The 26287-nt window shown below is 45.2% G+C and overlaps 1 long non-coding RNA gene across 1 annotated transcript; it reads right to left on the bottom strand.

Annotated features, from left to right (window-relative positions):
- Positions 1 to 18561: 18561 nt before the first annotated feature.
- Positions 18562 to 24533, bottom strand: LOC135395572 (uncharacterized). Its single transcript, XR_010423179.1, has 3 exons — positions 24118 to 24533; positions 20356 to 20570; positions 18562 to 20290 (listed from the first exon to the last, which is right to left on the bottom strand). It is a non-coding gene; the product is annotated as an uncharacterized LOC135395572 (long non-coding RNA).
- Positions 24534 to 26287: the final 1754 nt, after the last annotated feature.

Raw genomic sequence — 26287 nt, 5'->3', positions numbered from 1 at the left:
AGAAATTTGCGGAACATAGTGCCTATGTGGGTGTCGTATGCCGATGTGTCGCAGGAGCAGGACGTGTTGGCGCCTCGCTACCAGCTAGCGAAGGCTATTCCGGGTACTCGAGACTTCCATTCCTTCGAGCCCCTATCCACAGCGCAAGTGCGAGTACATGTAGTGTCGGCATCTTCCAATATGACGAATTTTCAAAAATTCGCATATTTCGCGAATTATTTCTCACTTTGCCCGACTATCCTGAGAGCCATTTTCTTTACATATATGCCTCATGTCCGGGGCAACAAGGCTAGTAATTTTCATGTCTCTCGGTGGAGGCAGTGAGTCAGCAGAAAATGTCAAAGACGTGTAAAAAAGCGGCATGATTGCGTTAGCCATGAGGTACCACAAACACGCTAGCTTTTGTTTTGTCGGGTTCAAGATGAACGAAGGGCCTTTTGCGGCTACAGTGAGGTTTACAGACACAAAATACCTTTTCCCGTTTTCCGTACAGAAGCCGTCAAAGATAACATGGTTTCAGGGCGATCCTCGGAGTTTGGCGCCACGTAACGCAGGAACGCCGCGTAATTCAGCAAAAATACTTCTCGGGCGTCGGTTTCTCATTTACTCCGACCAGTAAAAAAATTCACATCGAAATCCACGGGGGTCAAGCGCCACGATTGGATCGCTTCATATGGAATGACTCAGGTCGTCTAAAAGAAATCTTCTCTTATTTCTATAACTAGTCCTCTCCTGGAACATATTGAAAATCTACACGTTTATTTTTCTTTAAAAAAATATAAAAAATTGTCACCATAATGTGCTGCAGCTTGTTCGTCAGTTGAGGCCATCTAGGAAGCAAACAAAAAAATAAAAGACGCCTTTGTGGCTCTCTCCTGCGAAAATCGAAGCTCTGCTTTTCCATTTTGAGAACATACAGGTATATTTGTTCTTACGCAAGAAAAATGTTTCGTCAGCTCATTCATATCCCATCTGTATGACGCTATAGCACACTTTGAACAAATTTTGCATTCAACTGTTCTGCCCAGTTCTACAGATTAGTTGCAGTCGCTGCTTCATAACAGCTTTGTGAACATTTATGATTGTTTTCACATACCTGAAGTCATCTGGAAAGTGAACAAATCTCATCATTTCAAGGGCATACCCTCTCCTTTAGCATGTTCAGAATCTGCTGACATGTGTTTTCTGTAGTTAATGCGGCCGTCTGATGCGTTTCATTTTGCCAGGGTCAAATGATCGTCACGAAAGAGAGAGGTCGATCATCCAGCTTAGCGAGCGTGCTCTCAAGCCTTGATCATTCTGTAGAGTACTTTTGGCACTGCGTTATTATGCGTAGTGTGTCTTCGGTGGTGCCACACGTAGGGCAGTCAGTGGAGGCCGATGGTCTGTAGCGATTCACAACACTGTTGGTTAGTAGCACACCCAGGCGAGTTCGGTGGAGGGCTGTCTGTAAGCTTTGTGGTACGTTCCGTGGAGGCGTAAAGGCTAGGTCTGGGTCTATTAAGGTTAAGTAGTCTGATGAAGGGAGATAGGATTTCCACAGTTTGACAGATTTTTCCTTAGTAGTTTGAGTGAGGAGACATTTCGCATCATCTGGTGTGAACGGTATGGACGACACAGTTGCTTGGCTGTGAGCCATTCTTGCTGTGGCGTCCGCAGTTTCGTTTCCTGGTATGCCACAACAGGAGGGAACCCACTGGAGCCTAACTATTTTTCCACTATTAACTATATCTTCATGGGCAACATAAATTTTGTAGACTAGGGAGTTAGGGACAACAAGAGGGAGAGTAATGGTTGCATGCAGGGGACATTTATTTGACAATATTTCGAACCCAAGGCTAGCCTATGTGAGGTGGAAGCCATTCAGGCACGGCATGTACAAAGTGTCCCAGCAAGTACACACATAACACATGGACAGCTTTCTATATATTAAACAGGGTACAAAAAGTAAACCAACAGATTAGAAGACAAGTATAGAACCCGAGACAGGGAAATAAGGGACAAACACAACATGTTCTGAAACACAGCAACCTATTTAATGAACAAGAATGCCTACATTCTCAACGACCTTCCGATGGGTGCCAAAGGGGAAACAGAAGGTTTACTAACACAGTTTCCCCTGGAAATTACCTCTCTATACTGCACAAGAAGACAGGCAGACGGGTTCACCACTCTTTCAAGAACAGACGTGCGGTCGAAAAGAGGCTGGCAGTTGTTACGCAGTTTTAATTGGGTCACAAGCTCAGAATTGCCAGAAAGAGATGCAACGTACCGTTTATGCTCGTGGAGTCTAGTGTTCAAGCAGCACCCAGCCTTCCCGACATAACAAAAGCCAATGATATGTGGTAAACCACTGCTGTTCAGCACTTCGCAAAACAAGTTTTAGCAGCTATGTTGCATTCAGATTTTCTTGACAAGAAACGCGTGAGTCTATTAAGCCTTGTTATGTTGGAGCTGCTGCAAGGATATTGTGGGACAACCCATGAATGATAGTACGGGGATCCATGATGTAGGCTCCAATATTTGGACCCTAGCTTGCGCCAGCACCCTAAAGCAGACGCGGACGCAGCTCATTTTCAAGGATCGACTAGAGAAGAGTAAGCGGAACTTGAGAGAATCAATTCCCTATACGAACAGTTCATCACGTCGGAGGAAGCGGCTGCCGGGTTTCTCACCATTACCGACTGTAACGATCAAGCGGTAGGAATGCTATCGAATTTGCAGTCCCATTACATCAGGCTTCAAGCTGCGCCTCAGCCAACGCCAGCGCAGTCAGCTTCGGGTGAACCCTTGAGCGACACGCGCCAGCATTCTGGGTCTAGGCCTAAAGTAAGGTGCCGTTCCTTACGATAACGCCGTTTGATGGGGATCTCACCAAGTGGACTGCATTTGAGCAACTGAGAGCAATTCAAGGTCACGATTCATGATAATTCCAACTGCACTCCCTCCGACACATTTCGCCATCTACGTCATCACCTGACGGGGTTGGCAGCGTCAGCCATTGCTGGAATGCCGACAAGTGGCTTATGCTATGATGATGCTGTTCATCTTCTTCAGGATCGTTTCGGGGACGTCCAATAGATTCGCCAGATCTTAAAGGGTCTCTGACCAGAAGCTGGAGAGACTTTTCCGCAGTGGCTACCGATAGAATACACAAAAGCAACTTCACATACGAAAATGCATGTTTCAACACCTCGTAGTTTTCGTAAACTCGAATTTTGAACATCGCGGTTCACGCCGACGCTGGTACACCTAGCGTCAAACCAAGAAAACGTACGCATATATAGAAAACTCATCTGGTCATCCCACTGGGATGACGTCAATCGCCCATGCAATGAGCGCGCAGAATGTCGTCACGTGATCGAGCACTACAACAGGAACTTTCAGCAAGAACCAACATTTTTACACCGATATATTGTTGTCACAATGTCTGGAAATAAAAAGTATGTATATACTTCGAAATCTGCGACCTGTTTTATAACTGCGATAATCCAATTAGCGACTTCCGTGGAAAGAGGAACTAGCTACGAGGCTACGAGCTACGACAACTTTCGGGATCCAGCTCGCTGTTTCACAGCGTTAGTGTAGTGTGTGTATTTCCAAGTTTTCTTTATTTATATCTTTTGGAACAACGACCAATTTATCGAGGTACACAGACTTCATTTGACATGCCTCGGTTGTGTCGTCAAAGCGAGATTTCTCGGCGGGCATTCAGTTCCGTACGATACTGCGCGTTCAACCGCAGCGGCAGGTATGGTTGGCAGCGGATTTTGCCAATCGTATTTGAAGAATGCAGACTATGAAACGGACCCCTCAGTTTGAATACAAAGAACCTCCGCCTACAGCAGTCCGCAGTGCTTTCCTTGAATCTATCTTCCAAGACGTGACGAGGTTAGTGTCTTCTGTATAATTTATACAGATTAGTGATTAGATAGTGATTACTCTCCTTGTGAGAATTACGTTGTGGTATGCAGATGTTAGGAGACCATTTACGCAAAAAAAAAAAAAAAAAGGATGAAAGAAAATTGAAGTTTACGCACTAAATCAAAAGATATACTGTACAATTCCGAGTGTTGTTCAGAATGCAGCCATGCCATTGCAGTAAGCAACATCTACAGTACGTAAAATGAAGCTGTGTAATCTGCATCTAGGTGTAACATTTTAATTGTCACAGCAGTGTGCAGCAATGTAGTTCATGACTTCCTTGGACATGATGTGGAACCAAATGTTGGAAATACAGGCCAGAAATCAGGTACAAGTTTTCTTCTATTTGTTTTCCTTATAATATGCAGCATACTGCACATAGTAAAGAAGGGCTCTGGATTCTAAACCAACGCAGTTGAAATCCTTAGTTTACCCCAAGCTGTACTATTGTTGTCTAATCTGGGGAAACACCACAGAGGGCAACTGCGATAAAATTGCAGTGCAAAAAAAAAAAAAAAAAAGGAAAGAAAGAAAGCCTGGTGTACGACAACCATGTCTACAGGTGCAATGTGCTGGACCCTCTTTGCAAAGAGGCCCACCAGGGGTGCCACTACAATCCATCCATCCATCCAGCCCCTCAGCTCCTTCAAGACATGCAAAATACAGTAGAGAAAGTGTTCACTTGCAAATCAGACATTTATACAAAATTGCCTTGCAATTTCAGGATCTTTTAGTGCCATCTCAAACACTTGCCATTACGGTATGAAATCTATCACTGTACCACCTTACAAGGTTCCACTGCTACGGACCAACTACGGAAATCAGCAGAAACCGTTCCTTTTCGGAACAAATCTTTTCAGCTGATTGAAAATGGCCTTCCTGTGTCCAGTTTCAAAACAGAGTTACACAAACTTGTTGAAGTCATATTAAGGACAGGCCACTCTGTTATGTATTTTTTTTTGTGTGTGAAAATGTGCACAGCTCGGTGCAATTGTGTATTTTATTTATGTGGTTGTGATCTGCTGTATGCTCGTAGTGGTAATACCTCAGTTATCGCACACTGTATTGGTGCTAGGCACCACATCAGGCTGATGCCTTTCGTGCCTGGTAGCCTCATTTAATTTTCTATGAAATGAGATCCTCATAAATTTATATGGCTTTTTTTAACAATGGTAGACTTCATAGAATGATGACTTCATAGAAGCGGAAGGAACAGGAGAGGAAGACATCTGCTATGGTCATGACAGTTGTCCGTCAGGTACGGGACCAATTTCTTTTATAAATGTGGTATACAGCGTGAAGTTGTTACTAACAAAAAAAAAATTTGTTCCCTTTCAAGGAATCTACAGGTGGTGAGCACGCGTAAGGACTTGACATATCTCAATACAACTTAGACCTGCCTGTTGCACATGAGATGTGTGACCCTACTTACTCACACAAGCTTCTGTAGGTTCGATGCATGTATATTCTGAAACATGAAAGACAGAGCGCTAAAAATATATCTGAGGTGAAAAATTGAGCAGCTCATTGCAGTAATTCTAGCGATTTATTTTCAGCAATTTGGGAAATATATAGTGACGGCAAAATTACCTGTGTTGTACTGCCAGACTATCTGCTATTGGAGTTCCATGTCCTAGTTATTATATATAATAGCTGTTTGAGGCTATTACATATTTATTATGAAAGTTTTGTGCCTGTGAGTTCCTGCAAACGTGCTCTGCGGTGATCATACTGGACAGAGAACTATGCCTGTACAATAGCAGTGACTAATGTTCTTCTGCCCATAAACCGATTCCTAGGGTACATCCGCACCCTTGGAAGTCACTGGAGAGGCGTGTTAGCTTAGCTCAATTGGTAAGAGCCCTGGATCGGTAATACAGAAGATGTGGGTTCAAGTCCTACTACTGGCTAACCGTTCCAGTGACTGCCTTCTTTCATCATTCATTTCTTACGCACTTGATGCTTTGTATGTATTTGTCCTTTCTATGTGTTCCAGTCCCAGAACATCAACTGCCATGTTCAAAAGAACTGGGATATGCCTCTGCAATCTGGAACCCATCCCAACATATCTTAATCGACAAAGTAGAATTTGTACAGAACCGCACGGTTTGTACTCGTGATTATCATCCTTTTCCCAGCGTCTTAGCCATTAAAGCCAAACTCTTTCTTACTCCTTTGATTACCAGATGAAAGGTATCAGGCCTGGCATTCTTTCATAAGTTATATTACGGTCACCCTCCTCCCCACCCCACTTACTGTCAATCCCCTCACAAGTTCCTTCCAAGACTTGATGACCCGCACAAAGTACTTGCTCCACCTACACAAACAAAAAAATTCCTCTACTCTCCGCACCAGCTGATGGTGTCAAACCGGAATGACCTTCTTGTCCACATAGCATCAGAACAAAATATATCGTCATTTATTTCCAAGTGCTATGATCATTTTCAGATCGAATGAATTTCTTTGTAGTGAGTGAACGAATTTTGTGTATTTTTGTGTACATCATTTTGGTATTTGTCTTTTTTTGGATACAAACCTCCCCCCTTTATGTAAATCCCTTCACAAGGGTCTTTAAAGTAAACGGATGAAATGAAGAACTTCGTGATACTTTCATAGTTGGAGCATTTTTAAGGCATATTCTGAAACAGTGGCTGCAAAAAATGTGTCGGACACCGTTACAAAGGCTGCCGTCTGTATCAGGCGAATCATGATTTTTCCCGGAAGCCCAATAATGTATGACGCTGCATCACATATGCAATTTTGGAACAATCTCTGCAGACATGTTATGAAGATATTATCTGAGTGCCACAATAAACTATATGAACCACATTTCATGTTACATCATCTTTGACTACAACATGCCTATTTGAGCAGCCGAAGATACAAAGCTTGGTTCCTCAAGGTCTACATCGTACTCTAACTGCGTGCGCACTTTGCACACCAACGGAAGATTGAGGTTTTCGACAGTTAACTTGTGTAGTGAGCACTTCTGGAGGACTGAGAGAAGGAACCGGATGTCACACACAAGGTAACCTGCAAAACAGTCTGATTTACTTCCACATAACGATCATTAAAATACTTGTGGTGCTTAAACAATACTATTTGGGTGCTATCAGACAGTAGGAGTTCGAACAATACTTACGACATAATGACTGAATGATTGGACAAAAGGATGCGTCAGAACAGGATTGGATTTGTGTCTGTGGTGGAATTGAGAGCCCAATGTAATTCTTACCAGGCGGAGCAGGCTGATGAGATGGTGATCACCACAATGGTTTATCCAGAATACCAAGCATGGAGGGGTGTTGAAAAAATTTGGAGGAGAGGGGAGTCATTATTATAGTTACATCATTACCGACATGTGTCTACAGCTGAAACTGCAAGGGCACCCCCTGTAGGGGGTACTTCCACCTAGTATCTTGGGTATTTAAAGCATGTAGTAGTTAGTATGGGAAAAGCTTTGCGTATCCTGTTCACCGCGCAGATTGGTATAACGATTCTCTTGTTTTTTCCAAGTTTGTGCAACACCCATCTCACGATATCTCTGTTGGTATGTAGTGTATCTATTTCCTGTATGAGAGGGGGGGATTATATATATATGTATGAGACACGCAAGCTTTGAACAAAGATAAAGCTAGTAGGACGCCGAGTATTAATTCAGCTGCACTCTTTCTGAATAAGTGACGAACAATAACGAAAAGTTCAGAATAACTATTTTGTATTGAAACCAACCAGCATGATTGTGCATGAGACACGCTTCTTACTTGGTAATATGAGCGTTAGGTTCGTGCTGCCCTCGAAGTTCTAAATATGCTACTCTAAGAGCAGCTCCTTGCAACATAAGCACTTGACTTCTTTCGGCATTATCATGCATGAACCACTCCGGCCCCTTTACACGGCGCCGTCAAACACGAAATTTACACAAACTGTTCATGGGCTTCATATCGTGATGGATGCTGAAAGCTTATCTAACAGTCTGTCGTTGGAACTTCCTCTTCATGCTGAAGTCGATTCGCGGCTCAACATTTCAAAAGCAAGGCCTCCAAACTCTGCTGCACGTAGCAGGTCCCTCTCAGCTGCTGAAAGGTAGCTGAAAAGCTGACTTGTCTACTCCGCAGTGCTTCCCGTGCTTCCACGTCCATATTGAAAAAGCGCCCAGCAATACGGAAGTTGCGGAAACCACCCGAACTTCCGGTGTGGATTTTCCACCAATAAACGTCGCAGGCGTTTGACGTCATACACATGGGAAAACCACTGCATAACAGCTTTTGCGCTGATCGCACGAGTTGAGGGCAGAAATCGAAACCGCTTTTCGGCTCGATCGCATGATAAACGGAGTGATCGGCAAGAAGGAGGTTCCAAGGGTGGACAAAGTAGGACGGTGCCGTCTGCAGCAGCCTTGCATTCTGCTTCAACTCTATCGTCTTCAACAAAAGGCGAATGCCTCTTCTGCAAGAAACCACACAAGACTCAAACTTGTTCAAGCGATATTCGCGTTTTTCATGACCTGTAGGTGGCGCATCTAAACTCCAACATGGCGGACGTATCCAGGTTGTCGCTTAGTTTCGATTTTGAGATTTCTGAACTGCAATGTTAATTCTCGATGCGTTGAAGGCGAACGAGTATTAAACGCTGCTCATATACTTCTGGCAGGCGTAACCGGGTTGTCCAAAGAGAAGGCTATAGTTGTCGCGTATTACATGCGAAGTTCCGGCGTGTTTGATCAACCACATTTCGTGAAGGCGAATTTCACGTTTACCGGTTGCGAGGCCGAAATAGCAAGCAGCGAGTGTCCTGCGCTGCAGGAATGTCAGAGACATGCAAGCACACGACGTCTGTGCTGCTGTTCTCTTACAGCTAACATCTTCTAAGTGTGTAGCGCGGGTACGAATGTAGTTTACAATTTACACGGTAATGTTGCGACATCCGTGTGTCACTGGTGCGCATGTTTTTGGAAAACCTTAACGAAACGTCGCATTCTTTCTGCATTCTTTCCCAAGTGATTTGACGAGCTGATTTAAATGCAGAGTTACAAAACTGACTTGGTATACGTTTTCGCGCTATCTCTTGCGCTTTCTTACACATAATGGCTACTCAAGTTTGAAACAAACTTGTTTTGTTTTATCTAGACAAGTTTTTGCTTTCCTTCCTGACGTGAGTTGCACAGAAGTGTGCTTCAGAAAAAAAAAAAGAGGGAAAGAACGTTCATCAGATATGTGAGCAGTACCGCTCCAAGAGCTCTGCCAGACACACACAAGCATTGCTGATGTAACAGGTTTGCTGATTTTGAGTCGCTCAATCCATCTCTTCCGAGGATGCGTCGAAGTAGGCGGTATTCCATGTGTGGAAAGAAAAAAACGGGGAAAGAAAAACTGCTGTCCCCTCGGCGCGCAGAGTCGCATTGTGACACAGAACAAAAGTGACATTGTGACACAGGCGCTGGTCGTTGTCTGCAATGTTTACTTCATCCATGATTTCAACAGCAAAATACAGGTGCAGCTCAGCGATTCATGCGAAAAGCAGCAACTTCTCCGCAAGTATACGCGGGGTCGGCCGGGTGTACCTGGATTGGCTAGTCCCGAGTTTCACCGCTGTGCGGCGTCGATTTGGCGAAAAACGCGAATACCTTGGGAGAAGAAGGCCAGTATATTATCTAAGCATTATCGGTGTTTCCGATGCACGATAAAAGGTCATCGAGCGAAAGACTGCTGGGTTCGCATTACTTGTGCAAGCTGGAATGGAAAGCATGCCATTTCTGTGTGCAGAAAAGAGTCCTTGCAGAAGACAGCGAACAACAGCACAAACCTTGCTGCACAATGCGTCAACGGGAGCATCGCGGTTCGTTCGCCTACAGACGACGTTCCATTGCAGGCTTTTCGAGCTTGGGCTGTTGGAGAGAGAAAACGCCACTATATTCGAGGTGTCATCGATGGCGGGAGCGACTGGACTTTTCTGATAGAGTCCTTGGCAAGTAATTTGCATCTACCTGTTGTCGACGAGGTAACCCTCAGCATAGCCACCTTTGGCAGTGATAGGCATACATCGTCTAAGAGATGCAAGATCGTAAGTCTTCAAATACGATCTCAGTATGATATGGGGGAATTTGAGCTCAAGGCCATCGTTGTTCCTGTTATCTGCCACGATATCCGTGGTACTCCAAAGGATTTGCAATTTTTTCAAGAACTGAGAAATGACGGAAAATATCTTGCAGATGAACGCTGTTTTCCTGGTGACACGTCACGTGACAACATTAGTTTATTAGTCGGATGCGACCAGATGTGGGTAATCCTCACCGGAGAAGTCGTCAGAAATAAAGATTGCGACAAACTTGAATGAACACCTCCGTGGGCTGGACTGTACAAGGGCCTGCCCGCGTCTCAGTACCAATGGAACTTCAAGGGAAGACCTTGGTTCAGACGTCTTTGGTGTCATGCGTTCTCAGGGTGTGCGCCGCCACACAACACGAGGCTTCGAGAGATGACGAAGTCACTTGGGAAACCACTGTACGTTCCTTTTGGGAAATTGACAACATGGGAATCAACCCAGAGCCTTCAGCTTCCTCGAAGAATCCTGTGTTGGAGAACTTCGCGGAGACAGTCCGGAAAAATGACGAGCGATATGAAGTTGCGTTACCATGGAAGCAAGATCCGGCAGACCTGCTTAAAGAAAATTTCGAAGTCGCAATGACACGGCTCAAGAAGCTCTTGATTAAGCTACAACGAACACATGGTCTTCTGTAGCGGTATGACAGCGTCATAAGAGAGTATTTCAATCTTGGACATGCCGAAGTTGTCGATGAGCGAGTAGAGACGCACAATCCAATCTATTACATGCCCCATTCAGCTGTCATTCGAGAAGATCGTGTCACCACCAAGGTTCGAGTTGTTTTCGATGCTTCATCCCATGCCCCCAGTTGTCCGTCGCTGAATGAATGTTTGGATAAAGAAGTCTGTCTAAACCCTGACATCTTGCAATTGCTATTCCGCTTTCGAAGTTACAAGATAGCTCTTACGGCGGGCATCGAAAAGGCATTTCTTCAAGTTCAGATTCGCCCAGCGGATTGAGACGTATTTCGATACTTGTGGCTGGAGCAGCCACCAAGTCCAGATTCCTTTCCGGATGTTTCGCACGGAGTTCAAACGCTGAGGATGACAAGAGTACCCTTTGGATCGACTTCAAGTCCATTTCTCCTTTCTGCTACCATTCAGTATCGCCTTGCCAGCGTAACTGGTGAATATGAAGCAACTGTGATGAAACTTAAGCAGTCATTCTACTAGGACGATCCGGACGACACCGGAGCAGATTCAGTAGAAGAAGCGTGGGCTTTGTATCAAGAAGCACTGCAGATCATGAAAGAAGCTGGAATTAATCTTCGCAAGTGGATGACTAATAACGAAGATCTGCAGTTGTTACTGAATGGTGAGCAGAAGCTTCACACCGAAATCACGAAAACGGGACCTGTTGAGTCAAGAGAAAATTCTAGGCGTATGTTGGGATAGAGATAAAGATAAGCTACAAGTCGCCCAGAAGTCCCTGTTCACTTTTCTTTTAGAAACAGCTGATACCAAGCGCTACTTTTTGCAGGCTCCATCAAGAATATTAGATCCCTTGGGGATCCTCATTCCGCTTACCGTCCGCGTCAAAAGGCTTTTACAGAAACTGTGGATTGATGAGGTCGAGTGGGATGCAGGGCTTCCAACGGAGTACTACAGGACTGGAAATCGTGGTGTAAGGAACTTCCTACGTTGCGTGTCGTCAGTGTCAGCCGGTACGTCGGCATACGAACCACGGACACCAGAAGGCATCTTAGTCTGTATACCTTCTCAGACGCCAGCATTCACGCCTACGGCGCAGCACTCTACGTCAAGGTAGAAGATGAGCTACCCCAGATGCTAGTAGCTAAGGTCAGAGTTGCCCCACTGAAAGAGCTGGCCCTTCCAAGGCTCGAACTGATGGGAGCTCTTGTGGCGGCACGACTGCATGGTCAGTTACGTCCGAACCGCTTTTTGACTGTTCTGTTGATTGCCATTTTTGGACGGATTCGTCTATTGTGCTTTGCTGGATGATTCAAAATGAACCTACTCGTTGGAACCAGTTTGTTGCAAACCGAGTAGCAGAAATCCGAGCACTCAGCAGTCCTGAAACGTGGAGTCACTGTATCAGCAGCGATAAGTAGTATAAATTTGAGCCCCACAACAGCCACTTTTTTCTAGTCCAGTTCTAGGAATTTCTAATCCACCACCCAATTCTAATCCAGGTCAAGCCAGGTCTAATCCAGGCTCCACCCCTTCATGGTGATCCATCTAATTTCTATGTGATTGGCTACCCCCATTGCCACATTTGCTCACTCGCTCATAGACACCAAAATTATTTATTCTATTCAATTCTAAAACGGCTCATAGGCTTCCAAATCGCTCTTTTTTCTAGTCCAGTTCTAGGAATTTCTAATCCACCACCCAATTCTAATCCAGGACAAGCCAGGTCTAATCCAGGCTCCACCCCTTCTTGGTGATCCATCTAATTTCTATGTGATTGGCTACCCTTCATTGCCACATTTGCTCACTCGCCCATAGACACCAAAATTATCTATTCTATTCAATTCTAAGTCGGCTCATAGGCTTCCAAATCTCTCTTTTTTTCTAATCCAGTTCTAGGAATTTCTAATCTACCACCCAATTCTAATCCAGGTCAAGCCACTTCTAAGTCCTCTGGTTGGTTGGTCACAGCTCCACCCCTTCACGCTGATTGACCGATCCAGGCTCCACCCCTTCATGGTGATCCATCTAATTTCTATGTGATTGGCTCAGGGTGTCGAACTGAAACGTTTTTCGTTCCGGTTTTCGTTCCGGTTACATCATAAACGATCCGGTACCGGTTCTGCTCCGGAGCAAAAAAATAACGGTTCATACCGGTTTTTAACCGGTTCCACTTCTGCTGGGAATACTCAACCCCCCAAAAAAATCAATGTTGCAAAATGTAAACCCGTGAAAACCTGTGAAATTGGTAGCTCCTGGTTCCTGTAGGTTACTGTCTGTTCAAATGGGCTTTCTCATTTCTTGAAGCGCATGCTACAAACTGACTTGTTTGTCGTGATGTCATACATAAAGTACTTTCTTGCTGGGTTTGAGCGATTGCGTCCCATCCGAATGTCTGTTGCTACTGTCTAGCCAGCAAGCACCACCGCACGAGTACGACGCAGATCGAGGAACACCTTCACTCACAAACGCGCTCGACGGCTCCGTTCTATTTTCTTGGTGTCCTGTTCACAAAAGAGTTGCCACTTTGCACGGGCTTGCCCTCGCGTATACGTAAATGTGTTCAACTTAGCTGCTTTCAAACAAGGGACGCGTTGCGCGACATTACCGATAAAGAAGCTGTTATGCAGCCCCCTTGTTGTTTAGTTGAGGAGAGTTTGGGGGGATCAAATTAAAACGAACACTACGGCACATTGCTAGAGAGTCACATGTACCTCGAAGTCTGAGTGCGTGCGCGAACGATAAACCATTACAAAGGGAGCCTAAGGGTCATACTATACCGACATACATTCCATCGTAACCGTAACCCTCGTATAGTATCCATGACATGACTTCAGAGCACACGACGTCTCATTCGCCTGTCCGTAGTCCAAACCGGCGAAGTTTTTTCTTGGACCGAAAACCGTTAAATTATTTTTCGGTTTCCCTTCTGAGCGAAAAAAATGTATACGGTTTCGATTCCGTTCCGGTTCGCACCAAAATAGCGTTTTTTTTTCGGTTTTCGGTTCCGGTTTTTGGTTCGCTCCGACACCCTGGATTGGCTACCCTTCATTGCCACAACATCTGCTCACTCGCACGTAACACCAAAATGATCTATTCTATTCAATTCTAAGTCGGCTCATAGGCTTCCAAATCGCTCACTTGTCTATTGGTCCGGGGGTGGTCACTTCCATTCATTTCTAAAACCTAGTGATTGGCTAGTGATTGGCCTATCGGCTGCCTCTCATACATGCTCGATAGACTCATTTGTCATTTCCACTCTCTAGTTACTTGGTCATATGCTTTGAACTGCTTCATAATTCCAGCTGCATCTCATCATTGATCAATCCCATTCATTTCCAGGCCAGTTCACAGTTCCCCCCAAATTGCTTATTGGTCCGGGAGGCCTTTTTTTTTAGCCTGGGCGACTCTCGGCAATGGTTGGGACACAAAAATATGGTAAAAAGTTTTCAATGTTTATTGAGTACATCATGGCAGTCTCTAAGATATTGTAGTTCTCCCTGGGGCACCTTCGTGCACGCTGTACATCTCCGCTAACATCCATAGTGTTCTTCACATAGGTACTATGTGGATCACCCAGGCATTCGTCCTTCTCTGTCCATGGCCCAGAGGCAAACCGCAGGAGAGAACAGTATGTGACAGAAGCATTAATTCTCTTCCTGCACGTGTTCTGAAGCAAAAATGAACATTATGAGCTTCACTCTTTATATCACCCACTTAAACTTACCATATTCGTAGCTTCCATAAGGATAGGAGTCGATGTCATTGCAGAGGTATTTCTTGTCATCGTATGCCATCAGACTTCTTTTGACATTTCTGATGGTGTACATACACTGCTTTTTTCCAACGATTGATACTTGTTCGCAGAGTTCGAGGTAACTCGTTACAAGTAATTCGTTATTGTAACTAAGTTCCTTTTTTGGTAACTTGTAACTTAACTCGGTACTTTTGTGCCGTGGTAACTTTCAGTGGAACTCGTTCCTTTTTCAGGTAACTTTGCCAAAGTAACTTAGGTTAAGTTCCAAGTTACTTTTAACTTGCTTTTCACTCACATCCATATATTTTCTTGTTTTCTCTCTGGTTCCTTCATGGCATTTTTACCATAAAACGTGATATTCAATCAATGACAGTATTTTATTCAGGAAGTAAGAACTGCTGCCATTGAAATGAAGCTGAACCATTGTGCGCCCACAGGGAGTGAGATGCAAAGCGTTTGAATAGACCTCTACTAGAGAAACGTCATCATGACATTGGTAGACAAACTGAACCGAAACAAATCGGAAGGAGATGGCTGGATTCCACGAACGGGCACTTGTTCGCTGCCTCCCATTGAAGGGAAAGCAGGACCGAGGGTCGCGTCCCTTTAAGGGACCATATCAGAATCCCCTCAAGACCGTGGCTTTCGGGAGCGACCTTGTTCACCTCTAGCTTCGAGCGTAGTTCAATACTACCAAATTTGTGGCGCTGTCGAATACTGTGATATCATTTGTTTACAAACAGGGAGAGGTCTATTGTTGGACATAAACGAAAACGATAAGCGTGTTGCACTCCTCCGCAGGCAACTCAAGGTCTAACTGAACTGCTCACGCACGCTGCACCTTCGTAATGCTATTTTGTGTCCCAACTCCCAAGTAACTTGTGCAAGTAACTCGTTCTTTTTTTAAGTAACTCAGTAACTGCGAGTTACATTTCAGGCTGAAGAACTTCGTTCTTAACTTAGTTACAGTTTTCACACGGTAACTTAACTTGTAAAGAGTTCTTTTTGACGGGTAACTTCTCAATCTATGCTTGTTCGTTCGATACGGTCGTGTGATTGAACAAGGTATCGTAGTATGTCCCGTGGAGAAGGTGCTTGCGTACAATATTCTTTTTGACCCCTTTAGCTCTTGCAATTTGCTTTCCTCCAGCTAATTTGATGGAATACACTTTAGCTTTCAAACATACTACTTCCTCAATAGGTACACTACCAGTTTCGCTTTTGAATGCCCCAAGTCTTCCACGATTCTTTTCACTGTATAGTGGATGATCCCGATCAAAGGAAGACAAATCTAAGTGGTCGTCGGCGATCGCTCGTAACTGATCTTCGTAGTCTTTGCAGAACAGGCCGAGGATCACATAATCCGTGTCAAAGTAACAGGTAATCACCAGACAAGTGAGCTCACTCAGCAGGGTGTCATAGTAGAATGAGTACATGGTTAATTTATTGAGTTCTAAAATCGTAAACCCAATCTGAAGCGGGAAATCGCATCGCACTTTTCTTTTGCACACTTCGTACATGACACAATCCAGGGACAAAATTTCCATCTTCACGCATTCTGCCAGACTCCCGAGGCGACTCGCCGTCTCCTCATCGAAGGCTACTCGAATATCACGCATGTTAAATTTTTTTAAAAGTGTTCTCCCAAAGACTGCATTATTTGAGAGTTTGTAGAAGTTTTTTTTCGAATGTCCTGCCCGAGGCAACGCGTCTGGCAACATTGTCCTCGATGTAGGGACACAGGAATGGTGCCTGGCGAAATTTAAGAATTCGGTGAATTTTCGTCACCCTCATGCCCAATCTACAATAGAGTGCGAGCAACGCGTAATGAACGACGTACTCGACCTTGTCCTTGCACGTGAGCAACAGCTTTTTCCTGTTAGCTGGCCGATACATTAATTCTTCGAGAAGCCCTCGCTGGAATGGCGAGAGCCATTCCTCCGGGACTACTGCCTTCTCGGGATCCAAGGGGAAGTACCTCGTTAGAGCGTGGATAGATTTTGGATACTCCAAGTCACATATATACACATACCCTACATCTGAATCTAAGGGGTGACACATAAAATCCACGGAGCTAAAATCCTCGACCCATTCGAAATCACCAACGGGGATGTGCTTTACCATACTGAATCCGTAAAGATTGTTGCAATCTATGTATGATATGGGGGGTACACCTCCTCTTTATCGGGATCATAGTCACTACACAGAGGGTTGTTAGCCCGCAAATGACGCCTGCTCGCCTGACAGAGCCCGCCTCTAACGCCCCATTCGATGGTTCTGTACATGTCCTCGTCGATGATTAACTTCAATTTTGCCTGCATGTAATTTAAAGCGCATTGCCACAAATAGGATGCCAGAGAAACACAATGAAGCAATTCCAATCCGCGTGCGCTGTAGCACAGACGTCGGAGTGCTGCATCACGTATGCATGTAATAGGGCATCCGTTTTCAAGTACAGTGCATTATAATCCCTCAAATTTGAGCATCCAAAATGTTCAAATACGAGCAACGCATACTGGTAGTCCTCCTCACTTATATCCTCCCCCGTGAGATCGTTAAGAAAGGAGGATGTCTCTGGCAAGGCCAATTCGTCGTACACCGCGAAAGAACTGACATGGCTGTACGGGAATACACCTTTACGAAGTAAAATTTCGTAGTCGTTTCCAAATGCCTGCTTCAAGCATTGGAATGCCTCTGCACCCCCATGGATTGGACGGTTTCCACGAGCTCCCCAGCGACGAATTTAGATATTGCATGGTATCTCTAAACAGGAAAGTGCCAACTTCGAATGAAGGAATTTTTTCCATGGAGCTGGCCACAATGGAGGGAGGTCGCTTCCACCCAAGAATGTGAAATTCCCGCAGCAGCCCGGCCAAATCGTAGGACGAATTGTGTACCATGATCGGCAATTTTTCCCTCGTCGTGCACGCGACGTTACAGGGGTTACACAATGTCGCGATATAATTTGTCTCGCCCGCACTACAATGCTTTGAATGGTCGTGATGCCGGACACGGGGTAGATCTTCGGTAAACACTCCTGTTTACAGTACGCACAATGGGTAGCATCTCTGTGCTCAGCGCATTGCTCATCATTCAGCACCATTGCGGCGGGGCAAGCGTTCAGGGCGATCTTCTCATCCCGCATTTCCATCAATGCTTTCATTTCACTCATTTCATTTCATTTTATTGCACCTGAAGGCGCCCTAAGGGGCATTATATCAGGGGGAGGGCATGGAATAACAACGAAGTCCAACAAGTAGAAACGACACACACATACACACACATCAATGGGATGTGCACTTCTGCGTAAGAAGCGTACACAGTCAAAATATAAAAACATACATATACAGTCAAACTGAAATGTGTACAATCAAACTGAAAAAAACTCTGTACTGGCAGCTTCAAAGTGACGTCCAGAACTGATTGATACAATGTGAGAAGGTAGCTGATTCCAGTCTTTGATATGGTTTTCGGTAAGTAAGAAGAAAGAAAGGTGGTAGTTTTGCAGCGATAACATCCAACCTTAAGTAGATGATCTGTTCGGCGGAAGATGTAGTCAGGTGCAGGTAGAAGGGATGACTTAAGTAGGTGATTAGAATAGTATATTTTATGGAACAACAACAGCCGGGAAGTCTGACGCCTTTTAGAGAAAAGTGGAAGTCCTACAGAAGATTTGAGGGATGAGACACTCGTGAAGCGAGAATAATTAGTGCAAATGAAGCGGGCAGCCCTATTTTGGATGCCTTCGATGGAGGTAACAAGAGAGGATAGGTGCGGGTCCCAGATTGCAGACGCGTATTCCAGCCGTGGACGTACCAGCGTAGTGTAGGCCAGGCGCTTTAATTTGGGCGGAGCCAGAGAAAGGGAACGACGCAAAAGGCCTAAAGAGCGATTGGCGTCCAATATTATCTTGTTGATATGGGCCTTCCCAGAAACGTCGGAAGAGATAATAACGCCATGGTATTTTATGGATGAGACTGATTCCAAAGGAAGTCCTGATAATGTGTAAGTATTAACTGTCGGAGATTTACGTCGAGAGAAGTGCACATGCTTACATTTGTCTATATTTAGGGTCATGCACCAGGTCGAGCACCAAGAGGCAATCTTGTCAATCAGATATTAAGTTGATAAAAACAGAATTTGTTTATTCGCTGCAGTTCAGACATTATAAGTATACATGGGGGAGGGTAATGAAATGGTACATACATATTAATTGTTTAAAAAGGGGGGAAAAGGAAAAACGGTGGGTATATATACACAGGACAAAACATACGTTTACAAAGGTGTTCTACTGAGGGGTATTTCCAGTGACAGGTGTGAAGTAAATGTCCCTTGTTGCTGCGATGGTATCGCTCACGCACAGTTTCTTCATAAGGCGAAGATATGTCTTCGAGCAGATGGGGGCAAGGGCGCAGTCGTTTTACAGGTCCCAGCTTCCCAAGCTTCCGAGGATGATAGCTTCCACCCTGACTCTCTGGAATCGTTGCCTCAGATGTTCCTTCACCACCTGGTACTCCTCCTCCTTTTCTTGTCTTGCTTTCGTGAAGGCCTCTTGATCTTAACCAAAAGGCCGAGAAGCGAGCTTTCACGCACTGCCTCGCAGCATCTTCCCCACGGTGCGTCCTGATGCGCAACACCCTTGAGTCGTGGGTACGCATGAGCACGGCACAAAAGTTAGAGGTGATGTGACGCTGCATGCCATCACCACTGGGCGCAAGTACGCTCTCAGTGTCCAGCGCGACAACGTAGTTGTACTGTTGCATGTACTGTATTTTAGTAAACTCTACAAAATTTTCTCCGGGTTCACAAAATTCTAATAGGATTTCGTTCACGTCCGCGCAAAGGCGTCGATGTTTCGCCATGCTCTTTTCCTCATTAAAAGAGAGAGTGCAACGTTCGCATACGAAACGCGTGTTCTTTCTCGTCAACAAACGCTCGAGGGACTTAATTCCGAAAAAATGCTCATCAACTTCCACTAAATGAATTTTCTTTTCGCTTTCCAGTTTTGGGGGTCGTGACAGGTCTACTCCCTGAGCGCCGTACGCGTACACGTACAGAGATATCCTATTTTTCTCTTCGAACTCGTCCAGGTCAGCGAATGAAACAGGGAAGCGAGTAGGCCACCAGTACTCTGTTGCATAATTTTAATATTTTTTCCATCGGTTCCTTTCCTGTGGGTGCAAGAGGGCGAGCGTATTGTATTTAAAGCACCCGCCCTCCTTACGCTCTGGTAAAGGGACATTCGTTAGGACATTCCTACGACAAGCCAAATTAGTGGGAAGTACCCCATTGCACCCGAATTTTTTAGTTTTCACAGCGGAAATACACATTTGAACTTTTTGGACGTCAGTGGATACAAACCCACTACCCTCGCGCTGGTAATTTTCAATGCGCCCGGTGGACTCCTGAATCACGTCCATCAAAGTATTTGCGATAGCTCCGTCGCTGTGGACTTCGCGAGCAAGCGCCATAAAATGAGCTATGTGTGCGGTTATATCCCCTCGATTTTCTTTCATCATTAGAACGTCAGAACAAATGCAAAACCTAAAGGGTATTCTTTGCGCTCGCAAAATAGCAATTATATTGTGGAGGTGGTTCATTAAATACTGTCGCAAATCCTCTACTCCCTGATCGTGAACAGATGCCAATAGCACAAACGCTTTGACGATACCTTGAAACGCGCTATCAGTTTGAAAGAAAGGCAGGAAGGAAATGTCCACATAGGGATGTGATCGCTCGACGTGAGCATGCAATGTGCCAGGTGAAATGTCTGGAGAAGATGGCGAATTCTCTTCCAATGGCTCAGCATCCCCGATATCATGAGGATCAAAAAAGCAGAACACGCATCTGGGCACTGAAAAAAAAAGAAGAAACACTAAGAAAACGTACACCACAGAGCGTGGATAAAAAAATACTTACTTTTGAAGTGAGCCCCGCACACTCCCGAAGCGATGCGAAGACTGCTGCCTCTTTACACATCCTCCCCACTTATATAGCGGCGACCTAGCTGCATGCCCCAACATGCACGGGTGCGGGGAGTCGTCATAGCCTAAAAATAACTTGCTCTGCACGTTCAAGGTCGCAGCTTGCCTTGGCTTTATGTAATGCTCCCTTCGCCTACACCATTGCCGCACCTGAGCGCAAAGTTCGCTCTCATCACATGTCATTCCAATATGCAAGTTGCTTCCATGAGCAGGCACACAAACATCCTTTTTTTGTTCACAGTGGCTGCGGAATTTCAATAATATTACTTAAATGAAACAAACTGCAGTGAAATGCAGATTCATCTCAGACAGGAATTTTCTTTACCCTCAGCGTTAAACCCTCAGATACCAGAATTTCTGCTCGAATAGCAAAATAGCTAGGACTTCAAAAATTAAACACATGCTAACAAACTACCATCAACTGACAAAACACACCCATTTCTGCTATCAGAAAATTATTGCGTAATGCGATACACACAACTGCATTGTCCCTACATAAAGAAAGCACAGGACAAGGGTAGACAAATTCACTTAAGCGATGAGGGAAAAGGCTTAAGACCTCAGGAATAATCGCAGAGTCACCAGACACCGCTACGCGGCTAACACAAGATAACAACAAGATAATAGCGGCAGGTAAAATTGCAACACTGCTAAACAAGCCCCAACATGCCATGATGACGTCACAAACCAGGAAAAAAGCACGCGCACACAGGAGCTCAGGAATGCACAAGGAGACGTGCTTTATAGGAATCTCTACTCCTGGCTCCAGATACTAGCATTTCTGCTCAAATACCCACAACTGCAAGATTAAGCACTGCTTACTTCTTCAATATACCGTGCGACTAATGACATCTAACAAACAAACAAACCCACTCCTCGTAAATTCAGCTTTACGAAATAGCTTTCTTCTGAGTAAAAGCAGTGAAAGAAGAAAAGAGCCATAAAAAATTACGCGCACTTGTGCTTGAATAGCTATAAGAGAATAAAATAAAATAACGAGGCACACGCTAATAAACTGTGACAAAGACACCCATTTCTGCTATCAGATAATTACTGCATAATGCTAAGGATATACTTTAGCAACGATGCCGCGGCCTTTTCGAACTGAAAAAACGAGAAAAGCCATAAATGCGCTATCTTCCTAGCAACTTTAAGACAATCTCCGAATTTACGAACCAAAGTTAGTTAAAAATATGCACTTTTTAACATATGTTTTACGAAAATGACTTTTTCAAAACTGAGCACTACGGCTATCTATATCTACCACCATCCGACTACTTCAGCGGCACCAACAACGAACACGAAAATTGATAGAAATGCGAAACAAAACGTACGGCAAACAACACAAACATTTGGCAGACTTAAAAGCTAAAAATATACGAAACAACATAGCAGACGACACATAAGCGGCCGTTTTGAAACGCGAACTTGCGAAATGAACCTCTTCATGCTAGGCCGTGTGCTCACGGACACCGACACAACTGTATCGTGGATCCACTCCAAAGATCTCCTACCCAACAACATGAACTGCCCCCGCTGCGGACGTGAACTAAGCGTGAAACCGTCGCAGCGCACATTCGGACAATTCCAATGTCGGCACGGCCATGCCCAGTTCTCACAGTCTGACTGTGGGAACATGGTTCGAGAACGTGAGACTCGCACCAGAACAAGTCCTGATTCTTACGTACTGTTTCGCAAAAAAAATGACTTTTCAGCAGGCCCTCGACGAGGCCTCCATATTTCCGGAGGTAAGTGTATCATCAGCTACCGTTGCAGACTGGTACTCGTACTGCCGAGAAGTCTGCACGGACTCGCTGGCCAATGCGCAAACTCAGAAAATCGGCGGCCCTGGCCACGTTGTGGAAATCGACGAATGTAAAATTGGTCGCCGCAAATACCAACGTGGCCGTATCGTCGAAGGGACATGGATATTGGGGCTGATTGACGTCGACACTAAACAACTGTGCCTGGAAATATGCCCGCAAAACAAGAGAGACAAGGAGACACTCCTTGCCCTCATTGACAAGCACGTCGAAAAGGGCACAACCCTTTACACTGACTGCTGGAAGGGGTACGCCGGTCTGTCAGCAGAAGGTTTCCAGCACATGACGGTCAACCACACGTACAACTTTGTTGACCCAGACACCGGCGTGACCACCAACCACATTGAATCTCAGTGGAGACCACTACGGCATAGGTTGGCCAGAGGTGGTGTGACAAGTGAAAACATGGCACACCAGCTGAGTGAGTACCTTTGGAGGACTGACTGTAGCAACAAAAATGAGCAGCCTTTCGAAAGGCTGCTAAACGACATCAAGAGTCTCTACAGTCCTCAACAGGGCTCTTAAAGCTTTCCATGGACCTGCATTTATATATTTGTAAATACGTTTCAACTACAACGACCCTCTTCTGCAACACATATATACTCATTCCTATTTAATGCATACTCTAGCTGTGACCACCAACCACATTGAATCTCAGTGGAGACCACTACGGCATAGGTTGGCCAGAGGTGGTGTGACAAGTGAAAACATGGCACACCAGCTGAGTGAGTACCTTTGGAGGACTGACTGTAGCAACAAAAATGAGCAGCCTTTCGAAAGGCTGCTAAACGACATCAAGAGTCTCTACAGTCCTCAACAGGGCTCTTAAAGCTTTCCATGGACCTGCATGTATATATTTGTAAATATGTTTCAACTACAACGGCCCTCTTCGACAACACATATATACTCATTCCTATTTAATGCATACTCTAACTGTATACCTACTCTACATTGACCATTCCGCAACATGTGGAATAGCACGCATTATCCTGGCCTAACCTAACCTCAGTGACTCCAGATGCACAGTCTACGTCAGCCCCATCGACACATGGAATACGTATTCACTTGGCCTAACTTAACCTCAGTCACGCCGGATGCTCATTCTACATGGACCCACTCTTCGACATGTGCAATACGTAATCACCTAACCTAACCTAACCTAACCTCAGTCACGCTGGATGCTCACTCTACATGGACCCACTCTTCGACATGTGCAATACGTAATCACCTAACCTAACCTAACCTCAGTCACGTCGGATGCTCATTCTACATGGACCCACTCTTCGACATCAGTACCTAACCTGGGAAAAGATGCACTCTCTCCACATCCAGGTGTTGCTTTTTGCTTGAATTTGTAGCATTTATTTCAATCTTCCAACATAAAAAGTTCCATTAAACAAAAACGACGCAACCCTACCATACCTAAAACGCTTCTCGTACGACTACATCCGATAGGGGACGATTATTAACCTCTCCGTACTCAATACGCGTCTCATGCGACTATATCGGATAGCAGACGACCATGCGACACATAGCCGATCGCCGACCACTCGCCCGTATGCACTCGTATCGTCTGGCTACAATGACAACGTGCCAAAATCGCCAAACGCTAATTCCACACCTATCCGTCTGCCGCGGCATGGCATCGTTATTAAAGTACAGCCATAGCCTCCTATATAGGAGGCTATGGTACAGCCATCACTTCTACTCGCGCACCATAATACGATATACCCTGAATTTTTTACGGGTGAAAATTGCATTAAGAAGGCACTGCTATGCAAGTGCAACAACCCTTATTATTATACCAATATTTCATGCAATACCAGATAAATTTATCACTCGAGTCACACGAAAAGGCATACACAAATACTTACTGGTTAAGTGGGGTTGTTATGGTCAGATGGATAGCTACTAACCGGATTTCGTTTCGATCAGAGTGACGCAGGACATTCGATGAGCTAGAGAAAAGGACTCGAACCAGACGTTCCAAAATTCCAAAATTAGTTTCTCTTCCTCGTCGTTCACGAGTTACAACACTAAAAAAACAAAGCAACAAACTCCTGAAAGGTCCAAACAACCTCGTCGTCTTTCAGTACATGAAAATCTAAATCAGGCACGGTTCGCGCTGCAGGTCTCATTCCGCAACAGGGTCACAGCTGCACAAACACAAACACTCACTAACGTTTTTTACACACACAACACAGACACAACGAGCGACAGTGAAAAATAAGAAATTACACGCTCTTCTGCTCGAATAGCAAAATGTCAAGCATGACAAAACACATTTTCTACCACCAGAAAATTATTAAACAGAATAATACAATATTCGCTGAAATTAAGCTTGTGTGGCAAAACACACAACCTGAGGAACATTCACTTCTGATTCCTGAATTTGTTATACAGGCGTGAGCGATTCGATAAGAATAAAGCACGCTGCTTGGAGAAAGCCTATACATCATGTGTAGCTCACCCTACTCTATTGAAAATGTGATAAACCTTATTTTTCAAACAAAAATTTCTCACAGTAGGCATAATATGTGGTAATATCGACAATATCACTAAAAGTCAAACACAAGGAACTTACTTGTCAAGTGGGGTCCCTGGTTCAGAAAAGCGCGCGCGCACACACACCTCGGCGTCGGGAACTTGGCGCCCCCATCGCCCGGCAGCAGCCGCAGTAGCCCTCTCCTGCACTCATGGTTGGGTCGCCGCAGGAGGGAGACCCCCACCTATAGCTGTGCGTGGCTTTCCCGTTTCTGGGGAAAGGGGGATCCTGGCGGTTGAGTGGACCCGGAGGTTGTTTAGGACCCTTCGGGGCCCCTCCGGGAAAGCAACACACCGCTTTGACCCCTGCTCCCCATAGTCGGGTGGTCCTGGAAGGCCCGGCCCGGATTATTCAGCTAGTCGCCATCTCCCCCTTCATTACTTTTTCTTTCTCCACTCCTTCACTATCTTCTTTTTCCTCCCTTCACCTTCTTTGGCGGCTAGGGTCAACCTTGGGCAGTCCTTTCACTCTCCAGAAGCTGCACTAGAGTATAGTGCAGAGGCATGCGTTAGCGTGTGGGACACGTTCCCTTGTCGGGCTCCATGGTGGGCGACGCACCTACTGCACTGAACCACAACATCCTTTTATGGATTCTTCAAACCAAAAAAAAAAACATGATCGGTACCGAAAGCGGCACCGCACCGATGTACTAGTAACGCAATCACTGGACCTCACACCAGAACCATGGTTTGCGAAGGTCCTGATCATCCATGGAGAAGACGAGTCTAAGCCCCTGAGCAAAGTATCACCATTTGCGATCGCGAAGGAACTGGAAAAAGCCATAGGAAAGTCATATCCCGCAAAAAAGTTGACTACAGGAGACGAAGTCCAGACACGACAGCAAAGCTCGACTCTGCTTTCCCTGAACAGAATTGCTGACGTACCTGTTACGGTTTCGCGGCATCGTACGCTGAACATAGTGAAGGGCGTGATATCTGAGCATGAACTTCTTCATTGTTCAGATGCTGAGATCGAAGAAGGTCTAAAGGATGAAGGTGTTGTGACAGCGCGGCGAATAACTATGCGTCGAGACGGTAAGGAGATTGCCACTAAACACATTGTCCTTTCATTTCAACTACATAAGCTTCCCACTACCATTAAAGCAGGGTACATCAACTGTCACGTCCGGCCATATATCCCAAATCCGCGGAGGTGCTTTAAGTGCCAACGTTTTGGCCACGGCTCGCAGGTCTGTCGTGGACAGGCCACCTGACCGAAATGCGCAGGCACGGATCACGCTGCAGAGACCTGTGAGAAGGATGTCAGATGTGCAAATTGTAAAGGTAACCATCCTGTCTACTCTCGTTCCTGTCCACGGTGGAAGGAAGAGAAAGACATACTGAAGGTCAAAGTGACACAGAATCTTTCGTACAGAGATGCAAAAGCGCAGGTTGAGTTTTCAAAAAAGGGAACCTTCTCCGAAGTGGTGCGCAGGGGAGTAGCACCACTTAGGAAATCTGTAGAGACCCAGACTTCTGGGTCTCTACCCAATACTCCCC

This window comes from Ornithodoros turicata, chromosome 5 (assembly GCF_037126465.1).
Source record: "Ornithodoros turicata isolate Travis chromosome 5, ASM3712646v1, whole genome shotgun sequence".
NCBI lineage: Eukaryota > Metazoa > Arthropoda > Arachnida > Ixodida > Argasidae > Ornithodoros > Ornithodoros turicata.
Note: the sequence above shows the minus strand (reverse complement) of the source record. Positions and strands in the feature narration are given on the sequence as shown.